Below are 20,590 nucleotides of genomic sequence, written 5' to 3' on the forward strand. Positions count from 1 at the left end.
TGAGGATATCAGAGAGAGTATATAATTAACAAAATAATTTGATACAAGCTATTTTAGAAGGTACAAGAATGCAACTAGGAAGCTTATAATTTATATTAATTGCACAGGTTTAGGAGTTATAGTAGTCTGAGCTCAAATGCCACCCTAAAGCCATTGTGAGTTTATATCTATTTCCTAACTTCTAAACCTCATTTTGTTCACCTAACAGATGAAAATGTCATGCCTCATTGATTAGCTGGGACATTTACAAGAAATATGTTCTCCATAATATGGTGGGTGTTCAATAAGCGTGCTTTGCCTTTATATTGCTGTTTCCGTATTCAAATTCTAGGCCTCTTTCTAATCTTTAACTCTTCCCATACAGGGAACTCTCATCAAAGATAACAATATAAATATAATTTTCATATGTATATACGTGTGTGTGGTGTGTATTTGTTTGGAGAAGTTCTAAAATAGAATTTTATACATGAGGTTATATTACCTATACATAAAGAGAATTGAATAAGCTCAATAAAATATGATATTATGATCTTTAAAATATATTTATAATCTACCCACAATTGATTTATTCTTAAATTGTTAAATTATGTTAATCAGAAATCATTATACTAACCATAATCCTTTCTTTACATATAATTATCTCTCAGATATTAAATCAAATCTATTAATAATTCCTTTTTCAAAATATGTTTAACAGCTAAATTTAACTATAATAAAAAGTTCTACGTAAATAAACTCTATGATGCTTTTACCAAAAGTCACCTCTTCAGTGATATAAGAAAATGATAACATGGGCCTGATGTATTAATGTGGCAAGAAATCTACCAAATATACCTATCTCTATAATGAATGCTATTTGAATTTTGGTGCTACAAATAAGACAGGAAGACCTGATTAAAATATCTGTTATGTTAAATTATTTTCCTAGTGTTGGAGACAACAGGTGCCCACCAGCATACCAAGAAGCAGCACTGCACTGTTGACTCTACCTCTGTGGTAATTATGACTCTGACACACATACATGAGTCTCTACTTACACTCTATGAGTGTGATTAAAATTAATATTACTATTTTTTTACAGGACAAAATCCTGTATATTTGCTTCATATGCATTGCATAGTTCTTTTAGTTATTGTTGTTTTTAAACACTTTGTATTACCTTAACCCCATCTTTATTCATCTTACTTCATTCTTATTTTTTTGCCTATTGCATAAGTTCGCACTATGTTCACTGTTCCTTCATAAGGCATATGTTACTTTTCCTAACTGGTTTTTCTACCTGCCAAATTAATTAAGAGTCTCATCCCCTCACTCCATCATTCAGCCTAACAAATCCCAGTATATACAAATGAGGTAATGGCATGATTGACTAAAATGGCAGCAAAACGTGCCTTTTCTGTTCCACATGATTCAGATCCATGTGAATTACAAGAATAATGAATATGGATATCACTATTGAGTGTGTACAAGTACCTGAGGTAGCACCACAACAAATTGGCATGACATGAAATTTTTAACTTAGGTATATGTTTGACTGCAGTGACAGCAGCTTAAGGGAAAAGTAAATATGATTTTGTGGCTGTGTGTGCAAATAATCTTCTTAAAACATTCCTGAAGTATATCCTTCAGATAAAATGGTAAGATCTTCTGCTTTGTTACAGATAAAAAGAAACAGGTGTACCTTCAATTTCCAAGTGACTTTACTTGCAGTAGGTGAGATAGGAACCTAAGTCCATTGTGAAATGTGAGGAACATTGGATCTACTCCAGCTTGTTAATATTTATCTTTTGAATTTCTATAATATATTGCATAAATGTACTTTTTAAACTTGAGGCATTAGAGATCCATATGAAATGCAAATTTATTATCTGAAAGAATATATAATTAACAAACATTATTTCTTGGACTGTATGTAATAAAGAAAATAATATGTCAGCTCTGCTTTCTGATGTAAAAAAAATAAACACACACACACACACACACACACACACACACACACACACACAACCAACCCAAAACTGGATTTCTACAATTTTACATTTTGAGAAGTAGAAAGAGTAGAAGAAATGGCAATATTTTGAAATATTGGGATATTCTTAAGGCCTGTGTTGTATCTCAGACCAAATAGGGAATAAGACCAAAAACTTAAGAAAAAATAATAATAATGGTTTAATCATTGAATATTGTTTCTTACTTTGTGCTTTACGAGGAACAAATCTTAATTTAATTCTCACAAATTCCTTGGGTAATAAGTTTATCATTAACACCAATTTTACAGATGGTAAAATATAATAAAACACAGTCTCATAAAGTTAAAAATAATGTGCTAAAAGAGTTTAGTTTTCTTGTTTGTTTTTTGTTTTTTTTAGTTGCTAATGTTTTTATTGAACTTATTGTGTTGCATTGCTTAATAAAATTACATAGGTTTCAAGTATACAATTCTACAATACATCATCTGTATATGTGTTTACCACCCCAAGCTAAAATTTTTTCAAGTTATTTTACAGTAAGTGTTCTTCCTGCTGAAGCAAATGTGCATGAACAAGAATAAAATGGTAAAACTCACTTTTACCTTAAGCAGTGGTATGAAATAATACTTTCATCTATAAATCACTGGTCTTTTTTATTTGTTTTTTTTAATCTTTAATTTCTTTATTGATTAAGGTATTACATATGTGACCTCATCCCCCCATAAACCACCCCCCCCCACTCATGCCCTCATCCCTCTGTTGTCTGTGTCCATTGGTTGGGCTTATATGCATGCATACAAGTCCTTTGATTGATCTCTCTCCCTTACTCCCGCCCTCCCCTACCTTCCCTCTGAGGTTTGACAGTCTGATTGATGCTTCTCTGTCTCTGGATCTGTCCCTGTTCATCAATCTATGTTGTTCACTATAGTCCACAAATGAGTGAGATCATGTGATATTTATCTTTCTCTGACTGACTGACTTTAACAAAAAGAGTTTAGTTTGAGTCTTAGTGATAATGAGAAGCATTGTGGGCATCAAAATGGAGTGGCATCTTCTGGTTTTATGTCACAGCATAAGATGAGAGCTTGATTTGATTGGATTTGAAAGAGAATGGGGGGAAAGTATTTAGAGAGAGTAAGTACACAAAGCAAAGCAATTTATAGAAATTTTAGTAGATACATAGGGAAACAAGGTCAAAGAGGCTTTAAAAGGTAGTGGACATATATAACAATGTTTTTATGTTGTTGGGGAAAATATAGAAGTTGCTAAGAATTCCTCGAGGCATGGCCTTCAATTAGCAAGAACAGATAGGTTCTCTTGTGAACAAGAGATTGTCTTTTGCTAATACCGGGAAAGTGAAAGTTAAGCCTCATTGATAGAAAAGGCAGGTATGGGATGTGGTGATAAAGGCTGTGGAAGTTCTCATCAGAGTGTTTTAATTTTCTGAGTAAAATTGAGAGTGAGAATGGGAGGGAGATTTGAAAGCTTAAAAATTGTAGAGAAATTATTTTAAGTTCTCCTAACTTTTAGCGATCACAAGTTTAAAATTAGACTATAGTCAACATAGTTATGTGTTTTTCTCCAGCCATGTTCAGTGGTTAAGGTTTAGGAATGGAGTTGGCTGAAATTTGTGCTGAACCAGTGTTGGTGTCTGACCTAGAAAATATGATACATGGAAATGGGTCAGGAGAGCTGAAAGTATTTTACTGAAATAGGGATTTAATCTGCTTACAAAAGGAACTAAAGACATGATATAGCTGAACGGAAATGGAAAGCTAACAGGATCAAGAGATTATAACTCCTGGTATGGTTAAAATATCACTGCAGTTAGATCTGCCTCTTATTTAATTGAACTCAGCTTGAACAAAGGAATGTGACATATGTTTGGCAACAAAACAAATGTTAAATATATATATATCTATATATATATATATAGATATATATATATATGAATGTTCATAATTTAACTAAATAAACATATTTTCCATTATTTTTCCAATTTAGAAATTATTTAACAATTATTTATAAAGAAAAAATATATATATTTACTATAAGCCTTTGCTTATTAGATCAATAACTGCTATTATATAATACAAATATTTTTAAAAACCCAAAATTAACTACATAAATAATAGCCATTCTTAGACTAATATCTATTAGGCAACTGGTTTTGGGGATAAAGATGTGATAGAATTTACTGTACCTAGTAGAAAGATCTTGCCTAGTTCTGAGTGGTGTGGATATAACATGTGGCAGGTGCAAAACTGCCTCTCAAGTTTGCATGCCCATGGTCATTTATACTGTGCTATCTGTTAAAATTTATGAAATACTTCCATATTTGTTTCTCATAAGATCTCCATATATTAAGCAGCACAGTCATATCACCCTGTCTTACAAGTTAGTCTTTTAGATTCAGAGAGACAAAATTACTGCCCAAGATCACATAGATAAAAGTACAGAAAATTTAAATCTAGTGTTTGGAAATTTAATTTGCTGCAGGAATAATGTCTCTTCAGCAACATTTGTGAGTAAATCAGTTAAATCATTAGTTTTCCACCACAAAATTAATGTTCCGTGTTTTTCAATACTGTACCCACACAGATACACAGACACACACAACATCTTGGATGAATACTTGTTAGAGTAAATCATGGAACTTGAAAATTCTTCTGGGCATTAATCAATACATTATCATTATACTTTTTCCCAAGTAGAAAAATGTGTTTTTGAAGTTATACACTGTTTTCTATCCTAAGGATCTAACTAATGATAGAGGTAATAACTATGGTAGAAAGAAAAGAGAACTGGCCTGTCCACACTTATACACATGAAAATCTACACACCATTAGTGGTTATCAAGAAATGGTGCAAATGACTATAATCAATAAGCATCATTGTATTAGTTGCATTATATTGGTTATTACTAAAAGAGACACATCCAATCTAACTCAAGCAGTGCAGATTTTAAAAATATGTGTGGTTATAATGACCATGAACTCTCATGTAAAGAACAGTAATTGCAAAAAGAGCTTAGCTTATGGAGAAAGTGATAGACTTTTGGGAATGGAAATATTTATTATTTCCATTTTAATAGTATTTTATATTATATCATTTATTTGGGATTAGTAATTTAAAATCTTTGTCATTATTGAGATTTTTATTTTCCTTATTCTTCATTTACTACATCTGTCCCTGATACTCTTCATAGATTCTTGACCTAGGGCTTTTGTTATTTGTAGTTCCTTGTTACTCACAACTTTAGACCCACTTACTGTCAATCATTGCCTCTCCTGCTTCCGACCTTACATCTATACCTACTTTAGTTGTCTGTTCTGACTAGAAATTGCTTGTTTTTTTTCTTATATATTTTAGTTATAATTGCCAAAGGAGAGGATGTCCTTGTGTCCAACATTGTCTCTCTTTGAGGACATAATTCTTTTTATGATAGATCACATCATAGGTTGCTACCAACTAATGGACTGTGGCTCCTGGGTCAACTAATATCCTTTGGTCCCCTCAGTTTTGACCAAAGAAGATGTGATGGGATGTGGCCCCTTACAATTTCTCTCAAGGAAGAAACTTAATATGGGACCCATTTTTGCTAAGGAAATAGCAATATAGTTGTTTCTATGGTTGACTTATATATGATATTTCAGGTCTAAGGGAAGATTTGTAGCAGTGAGGTCATATGTCATAAATCATTTACCACTGATCATATTTTAACCCAATCTTCACCTTATATGCAGCAGATGGATTTTCAATTGTGTCTGTTTATTATCACTTGCTTTTGCTGATATAACTATGAAGGTCCTTTTATAATTCCTTCAAAGAACTCAGATAAAATAATAAAGCTTAGATGTTAGGCACTGGCTTGCAAGACAATTTGATGAAATAAGTTGTTCAATTAAGACTATATTAATTTAATAAGTAATCCAATTCTTTAAGTTTACATGCTTTCTACCTATAAACTACTTGTTTCAATAAAAGTGGATATTTATACATAGAAGGTAATAACCTTATATCACAGTTGGTGATAAAAAGTGAACAACTTGGGGAATAAGCTAGCGGTATGGGAGTGGGGGCAAGTGGGAGGGAGAGAAAAAAAGTGAACAACTTAGGAAAGATGACTTATATTACAACAGCTAAAATCTGCTTTGAATCAACAGATTTTAAAAACATTTTTCAGGTTTTATTTGTATATAATATGGCAGTGCAAATGGGAAATCACAAGCACTCTGGTATAGAAACAGATAATTTAATCTTATGTTTTATGCTTCATATGGGCATGAGAAAAAATTATGAGATAATAATAAGGACTTGGCACCATTTTACTCAGAATGAAATGTGAGATAGAACCATAGAAATTATAATTATGTAGAAGATATAATTTATCTCTTGCAGTCCCAGACACAGCCCTCAAAACAACAAATTTTTGCTAACTTGTAGTTTCCTTTGGTCAGGATTTCATAAGTACTTAGAAGAGTTGACTTTTTATCTGTCTCTTCCACTGTTTCAGGAATGCTCATGCGGTGGCAATCAAGCTGTCAGATGGGGCTGCTGCCACCTGTAAGCTCACATGGGCTGAAGCCTCCCCTTTCAAGAAGGGTCTTAGCAGGAGGTCCGAGCTGCTTGCTACATGGAACTCTTGCTATATATGTGTAACCTCACAAGTGGCATCTGACCTCTTCCAAAGTATGTGATCCAAAGAAAGGACATTTAGGAAGTCATGATGCTTTTTATGACCTAGTGTCCAAAGTTGTACACATTCACTTTTACTATATATATATATATATATATATATATATATATATATATATATGTATTTGTTGGAAGTAAGCAACCAAGTCTAACACACACTCAAAGGAATGGGGCTCCTTCCTTTTGAAGAGATTTTCAAAAGTGTGTGGACATATTTTAAATTACATAGGAATTAAAATAAATGTACTCAGCAATTGCCTACTAAGCAGAATATGGAATCCTTGGTGGTTGTAAAGGTAATGACCTTTTTCTGAACAAAATGGCTCAGGTTATATTTTATATAACGGAGCTAGGATTAATGCCAAAGTAAAGGCAGATAGTTATAAGCCAGATAATGATGTTTTGCATGGACTCTCTGGAGCATTTTGCCAATTAAAGGCACCATACATGGAATATATGCAACCACACCAATTCATTGCCCTCCTTTGGAAAGTGTGATTATGAGGCTATATTAGTTTTCTATGGCTGTTGTAAAGGATTGCTACAAATTTGTCAGATTATAATAATACAAAAGTATTGGCTCACAGTTCCGTATTTCAGAAGTCTGCAGGAAGTTGGCTGGTTCTTTTGCTTGGAGTCTCACAATGTCAAAATCGAGATGTCATCTGGTAGAAGCTCATGTGGCATTTGTTCACCTTATCTAGAGGCCCTGGAAAAGAATCTGCTTCCAATGTTACTCAGATGGTTGGCACAATCCAATTCTTTGCTGTTGAAGAACTGACGTCCCCATTTCCTCAATGGCTGCCACTTGGGGTTCACCTTTAACCTCCAGAGGACTTTCTCTGGTTCTTGCACATGGGCCCCTATATCTCAGAATTAACAAAGGGGGCATCAAATAATAGTCATGCTTAAATATCTCTGAATGTTCTTTTTGCCACATCTCTCTGTTCTAAATCTGTACAGTGGGGCCTTGACTTACGAATGTCCCGACTAACGAGTTTTTTGAGATACCAGCTGTCTCTCAGCCGATTTTTTGCATTGAGTTGATAGAGTAATTTGAGTTAACGAGCTCCTTAACGAGCTCGGTCTTGTAATGAATTAAACTCGTAAGTCAAGGCCCCACTGTACTTAGATTGGGCCCAACTGAAAGATCCAGGATAACCTCCCTATGTGAAGGACTATTAGCCTTAATTACGTCCACAAAGTCCCTATTGAGATGTAACGTAATACATTCACATTCAGAGTTGAGGGTTTAGACATCTTTTAGGAAAAATTTATGTCTAATGTTAAAAAAAATACACTGGGTAGATTGAACAGGCAAGGAAAACTTTACTCAGGGCTATTGCAAAAGGAAAAGGAGATTGAACTCAACTCCAGTGAAACAAAAAGCAGAATAATTTTTAAATGTTGAGATGATCTCATGGAAAATTACTGGAGGGCATTAAATGTACATTGCTCGATGTGATGACGTCATTTGTATTTCCTAATTGACAGTTAGTGCAGTTAGGCTCCCACCTTCCCACAGAGACTGAGAGATAGGGCTCTATCTTTCTTGATAATTATATATGAAGGAAGTGGCTCTCAGGTCCTGAGAAAGACATCTCTGGGTTGTAAAACTGAAAGAGGCTGGGAAAAGAAGGAGAGAAAGATGCACAATTACAAGTTTTCTTTAAAAAATGCTCTAAAGTAAAGTAGGTCTGGGGTCTGTGGTTAGGGAGAAGCCAGTTTAAAGTTCAGCCAAGCTGAGGGGAGCATTAAGACCTACCATAGAGTCACAGAGGGACATCATAGTAGTAGACAAAGAAAACCATGTGGAATATAAAAAGTAGATGCAGTAAGTCAGAAAAAGTCATAGATAAGAAAATAGAGATATCTGTAAGGGAGAGGAAAGAAGGTAACAGGAAGAAGAGGACTCAGGGCAGAGTAGCTGAGGCTTTGACCCTGGAAGTTGAAATTGCTCTTCTCCTGTATCGTGCAAAGCCTTTATAGTTACCAGGAGGAATGATGTATTAGCATGAGAAAATGTTTTTTAAATATATGTTTTTATTGATTTTAAATATATAAACATCAATGATAAAGAAACATTATTCACTGGCTGCCTCCTTCATACTCCCTGCTGGAGACCAAGCCCACAACCAGGGCATGTGCCCTGACCAGGAATCCAACCAGTGACCTCCTGGTGCATGGATTGACACTCAAACAATGAACCACACAGGCCGGGAGAAACATGTTTTCATGTGGCTAATTTTTATGTGTATCTTTATAATAATTTTTGATGCTGGAGATAATCTGTGCATATTTCTGTTTCAAGAATAAAAAAAAGGTCTCACAAAAATTTCAGAAAGTGCGTGTGTGTGTGTGTGTGTGTGTGTGTGTATCTGAGGGGTGTAGAACATGTTTTTGTTTTATATATAGATATGAGAGAAAAATGTGCCATTTGTTCACCTTAAATATTGCCCTCCTAATTTGTGCCCTTCACTTGTCTTTAAGTAAAAAGTGCCATCAGTTTTACAAGGCTTTTTTAAAACTAATTATCTGAAAACCATGGTAAATATGACATAGAAAGGAATAAAAATGCAAGAATTCTTAAAGGCCCATTAATAATTGTCTCCCTAATCTTCATTGAAATGTAAATAGAATTAGATTTGCCCTTTCTTCCTTGTCCTTCTAGTTCTGCACTGATTTGCCTACTCCTACTCTTGTCCTGAAATTTCATTCTGCCCAACCTTGTCCTCTCAACATACTACTTTGTGCATTTAGCAATGACAGCATTTATCATTCTCTCTAATGATCTTGACTTCTTATCTCTCTCTCCCACTGTTTTTTACTTCACAGCTTGAAAGGATAAGAACTGTGTCTAATTCATTTCTAAATATCCAGAACCTGCCGAAACCGGTTTGGCTCAGTGGATAGAGCATTGGCCTGCGAACTGAAAGGTCCCAGGTTCAATTCCGGTCAAGGGCATGTACCTTGGTTGCAGGCATATCCCCAGTAGGAGATGTGCAGGAGGCAGCTGATCGATGTTTCTCTCTCATCGATGTTTCTAACTCTCTATCTCTCTCCCTTCCTCTCTGTAAAAAATCAATAAAATATATATAAAAAAAAACAAATAAATATCCAGAACCTAGCATTGTGACAAAAATAAACTGTGAATGTGTATGAGTGAGTGAATAAATGAATGAGAAAATGAATATACTTTGGGTTTTCACTTTTCTGTTTGGTAAGTCAGTCTCAGTCTCAATACACTACAAATAGCCTGAGGCAAAACAATAGATAATAGTGTCTAATATTCCAACTCAGAGAGATGAAGGAAAGTAATTTACATTTCACGACAAACTTCCTATAATCTCAAAACTGTTCAGCAAAGCTATCTTCTGAATTTTCTCATATGCTGTCTGAAATTTTATTTTTAACATATAAATTATTTCTGTGCTGAAAATTCATTACATAGAAGCAATAACATGACTCTTGGCTTAAGCATAAATCAAAAATTTTATTTCACTTTCTTTTTATTATCAAAATGGTCACTTTTTCATTTAAACTTTTGGTAGGGTCATTCAGCTTTAACCTACCAAACTTTCATTTCCTGCTGTCTGAAATGAAACATTTCTCCCACCTATAACTGACAAGAGTCACATTTCTTGTGGAATTGATTTCTTTCATCTCCTTCTTTCTTCTGCGCTTATCTTTCGTTTACTTTCTTCTTTTCCTTCCAGTGATAAGGTCTCCACATTTTCTTGTTGTGTTCATCTTCTGCTTTTGTCCTTCACTTACCAGTTTTCAGACTCTTAATTTATATAATCTGCTTCCATTTTTCTCTACCTATGATTTTATCTAGCTTTTTTCTTCTAACACTGGTGTTTTTACCTCTTAGCCTTCTGACTTCTTGCTCCCTTTATATTGCTATCATTGAAATTTGGGTTATTGTTTCTATGCATTATTATATTTCCACATATATATGTATATCCTTGTCAATTTCCCTACTTTTTAACCTATTTTCAGCTTATTCTACCTCCTAGCTTCATTATTGGAACTCACTACTCATTGAAGTTTAACTGAGTGTATCAGATTATTTACAGCTAGCCATCCATTTTTTCTCCTTATTACGGGAGCTGCACATATTTGTTTTCTCTCCTACATTGTAACCATGAACATTATCCCACTGTTTTACAGTGGAACTTACTATAACCTGAGTCTGATATATTTGCATAGAAAGTATATTTACTTGCTTTCTAGAGAAAGTTTCTGTCATACAGATTCATCAGTTCTGGAAATGAACTCTTCTCATAATAAATACAAAGAGATGTAGAAAACTAATAAAAGAATTATGAAACACATAAAATTACTGTGTATCTATTTGCAGCCAAATATGCCTGAATGAAATAGATATGTCACACCATTTGCTTTAATTTAATATTTTTCTAATAGTTATTAAAAAAACTCCCTATCTTTAAATTTATATGATAAAGTTAAAAATGTTTCAGTGCCCTAATGTATTACCATATATATTTATTTTACTCCAAATATGCATCTATATTACATGACAAATAAGTGACTTTGCGTAATACAAAGAACTTGAATATTGCCACTTCAAAACTTTTTTACCTTAAAGGAAACTAAAGACTAATTTTAATAGTGTCATTCCACAAGGTTCTCTTGCTTACTGTCCATTTCTTGTCTCCCAGGGAAAAGCTGAGAATACCCTCCCTTCCTTCACTGTTTGTCTGTGAATTACACCCGATGCAATTGAGCTAATTTAAAAAACTACCATAGTCCTCTGTTTCTGGAAACCAATGAAACCTTCCCTGTGAAAAAAGATAATCTTGACTGGTGGCAACTCATACAATGTGGTAGGCAGCAATTCAATGTACACTAATGAGGCTCACAATCATTTTGTAGAAGCAGTTGGCTCTCTAAAGTGTGCCTTTTAATGACTGATAGCAAACTCTGGAATATAATACAGAAGAAAGAAATTTTGAAATGTTCAATTTCTAAAGGATGTACCAAAAAATAAATACACACTTTAAGAGTTGATAGCACAATATTCTTTTTTATTTTTTTAAAATATATTTTATTGATTTTTTACAGAGAGGAAGGGAGGATAGAGAGTTAGAAACATCGATGAGAGAGAAACATTGATCAGCTGCCTCCTGCACACTCCCTACTGGGGATGTGCCCGCAACCAAGGTACATGCCCTTGACCAGAATTGAACCCGGGACCCTTGAGTCCGCAGGCCGATGCTCTATCCACTGAACCAAACTGGTTAGGGCAAAGTGAATACTTTTTAAAAGCAGACCATGGCTTTCTGAAAAACTCAGCTGTCCATAGATGAAACTTGCTCTCCCTCCTCCCAAGCTTGAAATATCAGGTGCCCAGAAGACTCATACTTCCTTTCTACCCATTTCAAGACAATACTATTCTCCAGTTTTCAGTTACCAAAAACATGGATTCGCACTCCCCCACACCAAGTGAAGATTACATCACCTTTAGCCACTGAAATTTATTTTTAGGACAATCACAAGGATTTATTGGTGTGGTCCTGAGTCACTAGCTTTGATGCAAGTGGAACAGAAGTGATGTGGGCCCAGAAACAAGCTCAGGTCAACCCAAAAAGCGACCCCACCCAGGAATCCAGACTGGTCAAAGGCACACACACAATTAACACACTTAAGTATAAACTCACCACTGCTCTTTATTCTGATATAACCCTTCTAATTCTACTTGGTATTAAAATATCCTTTCCTTTTATAATAGTATGGTCATAGCAGGTGATGTTCTGTTTGCTTTTTAATTAAATGACCTTACTGAGTCAAATGACCATCAAGAACACTCAGTTCCCCCAACTTAATTATATGAATTTTACTGTGTGAAATCCCCAAATTTGGAAACAATTAAAGCATTGGTTCTGCCCCAAGCTCCCCCTCTTGCCCCCCCGCAATGGCTGGATACATTTGGTTGTCACAATTGGGGAGGAGGGCTCACTATTAAATGTAATGGGTGGAGGCCAGGGATGCAGCTTGACACCCTCAAGGGCATAGCGGGGCCCCAATTATCAATAGTGCTGAGGTTGAGAAACCCTGAATTAGTCTAGTTGATGTCTGTAACAATTCTTTTATTTTAAAATATATTTTATTGATTTTTTACAGAGAGGATGGGAGAGTGATAGAGAGTTAGAAACATCGATGAGAGAGAAACATTGATCAGCTGCCTCCTGCACACTCCCTACTGGGGATGTGCCCGCAACCAAGGTACATGCCCTTGACCAGAATTGAACCCGGGACCCTTGAGTCCACAGGCCAATGCTTTATCCACTGAACCAAACTGGTTAGGACGAAGTGAATACTTTTTAAAAGCAGACCATGGCTTTCTGAAAAACTCAGCTGTCCATAGATGAAACTTGCTCTCCCTCCTCCCAAGCTTGAAATATCAGGTGCCCAGAAGACTCATACTTCCTTTCTACCCATTTCAAGACAATACTATTCTCCAGTTTTCAGTTACCAAAAACATGGATTCGCACTCCCCCACACCAAATGAAGAATACATCACCTTTAGCCACTGAAATTTATTTTTAGGACAATCACAAGGATTTATTGGTGTGGTCCTGAGTCACTAGCTTTGATGCAAGTGGAACAGAAGTGATGTGGGCCCAGAAACAAGCTCAGGTCAACCTCAAAAGCAACCCCACCCAGGAATCCAGACTGTTCAAAGGCACACACACAATTAACACACTTAAGTATAAACTCACCACTGCTCTTTATTCTGATATAACCCTTCTAATTCTACTTGGTATTAAAATATCCTTTCCTTTTATAATAGTATGGTCATAGCAGGTGATGTTCTGTTTGCTTTTTAATTAAATGACCTTACTGAGTCAAATGACCATCAAGAACACTCAGTTCCCCCAACTTAATTATATGAATTTTACTGTGTGAAATCCCCAAATTTGGAAACAATTAAAGCATTGGTTCTGCCCCAAGCTCCCCCTCTTGCCCCCCCGCAATGCCTGGATACATTTGGTTGTCACAATTGGGGAGGAGGGCTCATTATTAAATGTAATGGGTGGAGGCCAGGGATGCAGCTTGACACCCTCAAGGGCATAGCGGGGCCCCAATTATCAATAGTGCTGAGGTTGAGAAACCCTGAATTACTCTAGTTGATGTCTGTAACAATTCTTTTATTTTAAAATATATTTTATTGATTTTTTACAGAGAGGATGGGAGAGTGATAGAGAGTTAGAAACATCGATGAGAGAGAAACATTGATCAGCTGCCTCCTGCACACTCCCTACTGGAGATGTGCCCGCAACCAAGATACATGCCCTTGACCAGAATTGAACCCGGGACCCTTGAGTCCGCAGGCCGATGCTCTATCCACTGAACCAAACTGGTTAGGGCAAAGTGAATACTTTTTAAAAGCAGACCATGGCTTTCTGAAAAACTCAGCTGTCCATAGATGAAACTTGCTCTCCCTCCTCCCAAGCTTGAAATATCAGGTGCCCAGAAGACTCATACTTCCTTTCTACCCATTTCAAGACAATACTATTCTCCAGTTATCAGTTACCAAAAACATGGATTCGCACTCCCCGACACCAAGTGAAGATTACATCACCTTTAGCCACTGAAATTTATTTTTAGGACAATCACAAGGATTTATTGGTGTGGTCCTGAGTCACTAGCTTTGATGCAAGTGGAACAGAAGTGATGTGGGCCCAGAAACAAGCTCAGGTCAACCCAAAAAGTGACCCCACCCAGGAATCCAGACTGTTCAAAGGCACACACACAATTAACACACTTAAGTATAAACTCACCACTGCTCTTTATTCAGATTTAACCCTTCTAATTCTACTTGGTATTAAAATATCCTTTCCTTTTATAATAGTATGGTCATAGCAGCTGATGTTCTGTTTGCTTTTTAATTAAATAACCTTACTGAGTCAAATGACTGTCAAGAACACTTAGTTCCCCCAACTTAATTATATGAATTTTACTTTGTGAAATCCCCAAATCTGGAAACTATTAGAACATTGGTTCTGCCTCCGCCCCTCCCCCACAATGGCTGGATCCATTTGGTTGTCACAATTGGGGAGGAGGGGTCGCTATTGGCATGTAATGGGTGGAGGCCAGGGATGCCACTTGACACCCTCAAGGGCATAGCAGGGACCCAAATGTCAATAGTGCTGAGGTTGAGAAACCCTGAATTTGTCTAGTTGATGTCCCTAACAATTCTTTTTTTAAAAAACATATATATATTTTATTGATATTTTACAGAGAGGAAGGGAGAGGGATAGAGTTAGCAACATCGATGAGAGAGAAACATTGACCAGCTGCCTCCTGCACACTCCCTACTGGGGATGTGCCCGCAACCAAGGTACATGCCCTTGACCGGAGTCGGACCTGAGACCCTTGAGTCCACAGGCCGACGCTCTATCCACTGAACCAGACCGGTTAGGATACCGCTAACAATTCTTAATTCAGTTAACCAGCACATATCAGGCACCTACTATGTGCCAACCATTATGCAAGAGTTGAATAGGAGTGAAGCTGGCGAGAGGGCCAGCTAGTCTCCTTTGGTTCACCACCCTGTGTCCGGGGCCTGCCAGGTACTAGAAACCCCCATCCGGAGTCACAGTCTTCGCCTCGTACATCCAGCAGGATGAGATGGCGGGAGCCCCTGCTCCCGACAATCCCCGCCACCCAGGCCCCTTCCCTAGACCTGCCCTGACCATCAGACGCAAGTGTTAGGGTCCCTGAGCCCATGTGACCCCGGGCCTCAGTTTCCCCACCCGGCCAGAGGGTGGCTGCGGGGTCCACCTTGCTCAGGGGACACAAACGCCACCTGCAGAGCTGGCCCTTTCGCCTCCTTGGGTCTCAGTTTCCCCTCCTGGCCACAATGACCGTCACGGCAGATGGCCCAGAGGAGTGAACTTAACGCAAAAACACGGGGGAAATGGTCGCTGCCGCAACAATAACCTCGAGGACAGCGCCCTTTGGATGGCAAGGCCCTTCCTCGGGATTGTTAGGATTCCACCGGGGGAACATCAGGCTCAAAGAAGCGGCCTGGGGCCGCGAGGCCGGTCTGTCCCCAAACACTGAATCGTCCCAAAAGGGCCGCTCGCCCCACCCCCACGACCCCGCAGCGCGGGCCCAAACCGACCTGCGGCCGCTCCCCCGGCGCCCGGAGCCCCGCACTCCGGCTCCTGCAGCATCGTCCAGGCAGCGGCTCGAGGCCCCTCGGGGACAGGGACGCAGGCGCGGGCTACCAGGCAGCAGCTCCTAATTGCCCTCCGCCCGGCAAAGTGCTTGTATTTGGCGGGAACCGCGGGAACCCCCGCAGCCCGGGCGCCGACTGGACAAGACGGTGCAGGTGAGGTCCCGCCTCGGGAAGGAGGACCGCAGGAGGTATCCCCCGCGAGATCCGTGGCTTCCATTCCTCCCATTGCGCCCCTACTGATATGCCCGCGGAGGAGCCGGCTTTCTCTGGGTGGCCCGTCAGTAGCACAATTTTAAAAAATGTTTTTTAGTAAACATTGCCTTTATCATTACTCAAAGTGTGTGTATACATTTTTTGGGATATACTTTGTTTTATCTAAGCCATCTTAATTGTAAGACAAACTAGTATTTTATGCATTTCTAAGAAAATAAACTACCAATTAAAGTATGGTCATCCATCAATTATTAGACATATTATAACTCTAAAGATATTTAAATATAAAAAAACATGAATCTTAGAATTGGTAAAATCCAATCTAAACCATTCATATCTACATATTATTTAAAACAAGTTATTTCCTATTCAAGTTTTAAGTCATTGCCTTTGGTCTTTTTATTAGCAGTTGGAATAGAAGATGTTTTCCTTTGATGATCCTACACTGACTATGCTGATTTATAAAAATGCTTGGTACACATCAATAACAATTTTAAATCTAGATAGATTAAATAGGAGTTAAGCGCAGTGATTCTTAATCTATAAACTTAGATTTAATATCTTTAAATTAATATAATCCTAATTAAGAGACCTATACCTAACAATATGAAAAAAAATCTTTATTATTATATATTGAAGTCACTCACACTGTGGGATAACTAAGTGGTGCTTAATTAGTACACAGTTTTAATCTATCAAATAAGGTCACTACTAAAATTCAGTTTGTTCAAACGCTCAGTGCTCCTTTGATGTTGAGCAATTCTATGCTTATTTACTGACAATGAGAAACTGCTGAGTGTGAACACCTGTGCCCAGCTATGCCAGGCACACACCCTTTCTGAGGTCATGAAACACCTTTGTGCAGTGTCAAGGAGCAGCACTCAGCCCCTTCCTTCACAGGACCATTGAAATATCGGGGTTGGAATCTCACTTCATTCATTTTACAAAGACATTTTTGCTTTCTCCACTCTCTCCAAATTACCAAGAATAATCTCTTCAGTGAGTTCAGTATGTTTATAAAATTCAACAGATAAAGCAAGTCATATATTTAAGTCAGCTGTTCTTATTCACCTTTCAGAATCCTCCAACCAATAATGAAATGCTGCTCAAATGGGGAACTAGGGGATAATGCATGCTAGCTATTATTATAGTGCTACCTTTTGGGTTCCCCTGAAAGTGTAGCTCAAGACAAAGTCATACGTTAATTTGCTTTGTGAGGTAATACAAAATGAAAAAGTAAGGAAATGGGACACGTGGATGGAGAAAATATTAATAAATGCTGTCTTATAAAGGTCGCTGTCATAGGGCCTCTGAGATATGTGCAAAGTTTCCTCCTGATCCCCCCCCAAAGGACAAAAGAATGGAGTATATATGCCTTTGTTCCCCTTCTTTATATTTTGAAGATTGTCACTGGAGTTAACTTTCTCAAGTTTCTGAGTTGGGCCTGCTCAAAATGAACAGAATCTTGGGCTTCAAAGTACAGCTCTGAGGCAGGAAACTGAGATCTGTTCTGTGATTGCTTGAGGTGACACTTGTCCGTATGCACCTAGCTCTCCCCTACGTCTGTGGCTGAAATCAGAGTTGGTCCGAAAAGATGGAAAGGGCAGACCAGAGCATCTGCTAGAGTCCATCTCTTGCTTTGGGCAGATGGTCTCATGACCCATATTAAATCTACTGTCACTCATTTTTCCAGTTTTTGACTAGCTGCAATTTCTAAATATAGATAATACCAAAGTGCAGGAAGAATAAATTAGTCCCTACTTCTGCAATTGCTCCTGAAACTGTAATTGAGACTCATCTTTCTTTCCTTTGCCATCCCTCATCATCAGCCATCCACATCTAGAATGGATGGTAGGAGGGAAAATGACAACTATTAATGCCTCCAAGATCAGCTTTAGGAATAGATACTGTAGCTTATTACAATCTAGTTTTCCTGGCTAGCCTATTGTAACCCTGATACCCAAAAGACCTAGCTAAGGGATAGAAGTTAAGTGTGACAAAAGTAAGTTATGAAGACTTCTGAGCTAGTCATTGAGATAACATGTAGGTTTTATCCTTCAATGTGGGCTTTTCATTCCAAATGCATCCTTTGCCTGGTACAGTGGGTTGCTGCAATGACCTGACGATTATATTTTGGTGGGTCAGAAAACTTGGGCAGCTCATTTTTGCCAGCTCCAATCCATAATCACTTGATGTCCTATGGGAAGGTATTGGCTATTGTGGACTCAAATCTTTTACAAGTACTATGCTTTTCTCTGTTGTCAAAGGCATAGTTTTGCTCTAGATCCTTAGTGCTTTGTGTTGTAACTTTTCTCTTGAGATTTTCCAGAAGTCAGTCCATTGTATTTAACTACATGAAACAGATATTTATCCACTACCGCTCATTTCTCATTTCTTAAAGATTCCTTCAGAAATATTTAAGTATTCTCCCACCCAGGTTGTGGCTATGCATGCTGAACAAGTTTCTGTACAGCTTTGGAGAAAAGCCTTACTGAAGAACAGATTACTGTCTAAGTCAGTGTGCACTGAGTGGTCCACTATGACTGCATAGCCAAAATGGGAGGGAAGCCAGAGGGATGTGATGCAGGCAACAAAGCATCCAAAAATTTACAACAGAAACCTGTGTATTTTTAATATTTTCAAGGAACTAAATAGAATTGTCCTCAACATTTCACAATTAAATCGACGTTGACTTATTGGATATTTTGGACATATTTTAGTGATCTCTTATCATTTTTTTCTTGGAATACACAGGAGGTATTTTTACTCTTGGAATCTTAATATTAATATTGAAGTGTGATTTACCACTTAAAATTGATTTTTTTTTATTTCTTGTGGGACATTCTATAAAAGGTATGCCAGGGGGGGGAAAAATGTTTCCATAAATTATATGCAAACAAACCATCCTAAAAATAAGGGATAAAACTGGCAGCTCCTTTATTTCTATCTCAAACCATGAGCCAGGGGTATTTTAATTAATCCTTTAATGTTCCTCGATTTATCTAGCTTAGAAAATCTGTATCAAGTAAAATGAATGTAATCCTTAATTTAATCCTTAAGATAGAATTTTTAACTAGAGCATTTGACATATGGGATTTAAATGGTGAGAAGGAAAGGGAGAATTTCAAGTACAAAACTTACATTCATCAGACTAAATATAGTCGATGTAGGCACTCAATAAAGAATGGTCAGTAGTAGATTTTTATGTAACATTATATGGATGGTTTCTTTTTTATGTATGGATTAGCTTAGAATGTTAATAGCAATTTGGACTTCCAGGTAAATTTCTGATATTTTTCATTCTGCATCCATTTTCAAGTAGACAGGTTGCATTCACTTCACTTTCAGCCTATGTAATTTGGGTTGGTAACTTTCATACCTTCCCCCCAGTGCTGTTTCTGTTCAATATGAAGCTACCTTTGCTAACCCTATTGGGAAAAACATGATACCTAAAATTTACTTTGCTAAGTAAAAGGATGTACTAAAGTAGGTAACAATTATCTTTGCAACTCTGCATGGGTCCCAGGAATGAAAAGCCTGTGGAACATTAAAATCAACACATTCAAAACATAACAACAAAAAATGAGATACTATATAATAATGAAATGGTTGGAATCATAGATTTATCCATGATAATCTACATCAGTATTTTTTATGTTAAGGGAGTCAATACATGCTCTCCCATATCCTACTTTTTGTTGTTGTTGTTTGCTTTAAAGCCAATTTAAGGTGGAATTCTATCCTTTAACCCAATAAATCCTCCCTGTCCACTATTATAAAGTAAAGATTGGTGAAAATTATCATTATCTCCCTATCCCCTGGAATTTTATTTGGTCCAATTTATGGTGAGTCAAAGGATGAGAATCACTTTTCCTTTCAAATTAAAACAAAACAAAAACTGGTCTCAGTAGTATAGACTTTCTGGAGAACATAATAGGTAATAAGTGTAGCAAGCAAATGGATGTTTATTTCATCAAATTCACTTTGATATAAGTATATAAAATTTAGTGCACTTAAGTATTAATTTACTAAATGGTACCTCAGTCACCTGAATTAATGGAGTACGAAAATGTACATTACTTATTCTATTTTATGAAGTGGAAAGACTGGTTCATTAAGTGCCTAAACATTCATTATGGGGTGAAATCCATCATATGTGCATATAAAATTTTTTAAGTATATAGATTTTTTAAAGTTCTTTAAATATCCTATTTTCAGCAGTTAAAATTTCTGCAGATATTCTTCTTTTTTCATATTTTTAATATTCTCTTAGGAAAAGGCAAGAGATGATAGTAACATATTAAACACTCTTTCCTAAAAGCTCTTGAAAACCTACCTAGCAAAAGTGGTGAATTGTGTGTACTCTTTAGTGAAGAGCTTTTTTAATATTTCAAAAGTGGAGCATCAAACCACTTACCTGGTAGCACAAGTGTCATCTCTATGCAAAAAGGGACTTATGACTCACAGAGCTATTGACATAGATAATGACATCAAATCA

Source organism: Myotis lucifugus, unplaced genomic scaffold (assembly GCF_000147115.1).
Source record: "Myotis lucifugus unplaced genomic scaffold, Myoluc2.0 scaffold_149, whole genome shotgun sequence".
In the NCBI taxonomy this organism is placed as follows: domain Eukaryota; kingdom Metazoa; phylum Chordata; class Mammalia; order Chiroptera; family Vespertilionidae; genus Myotis; species Myotis lucifugus.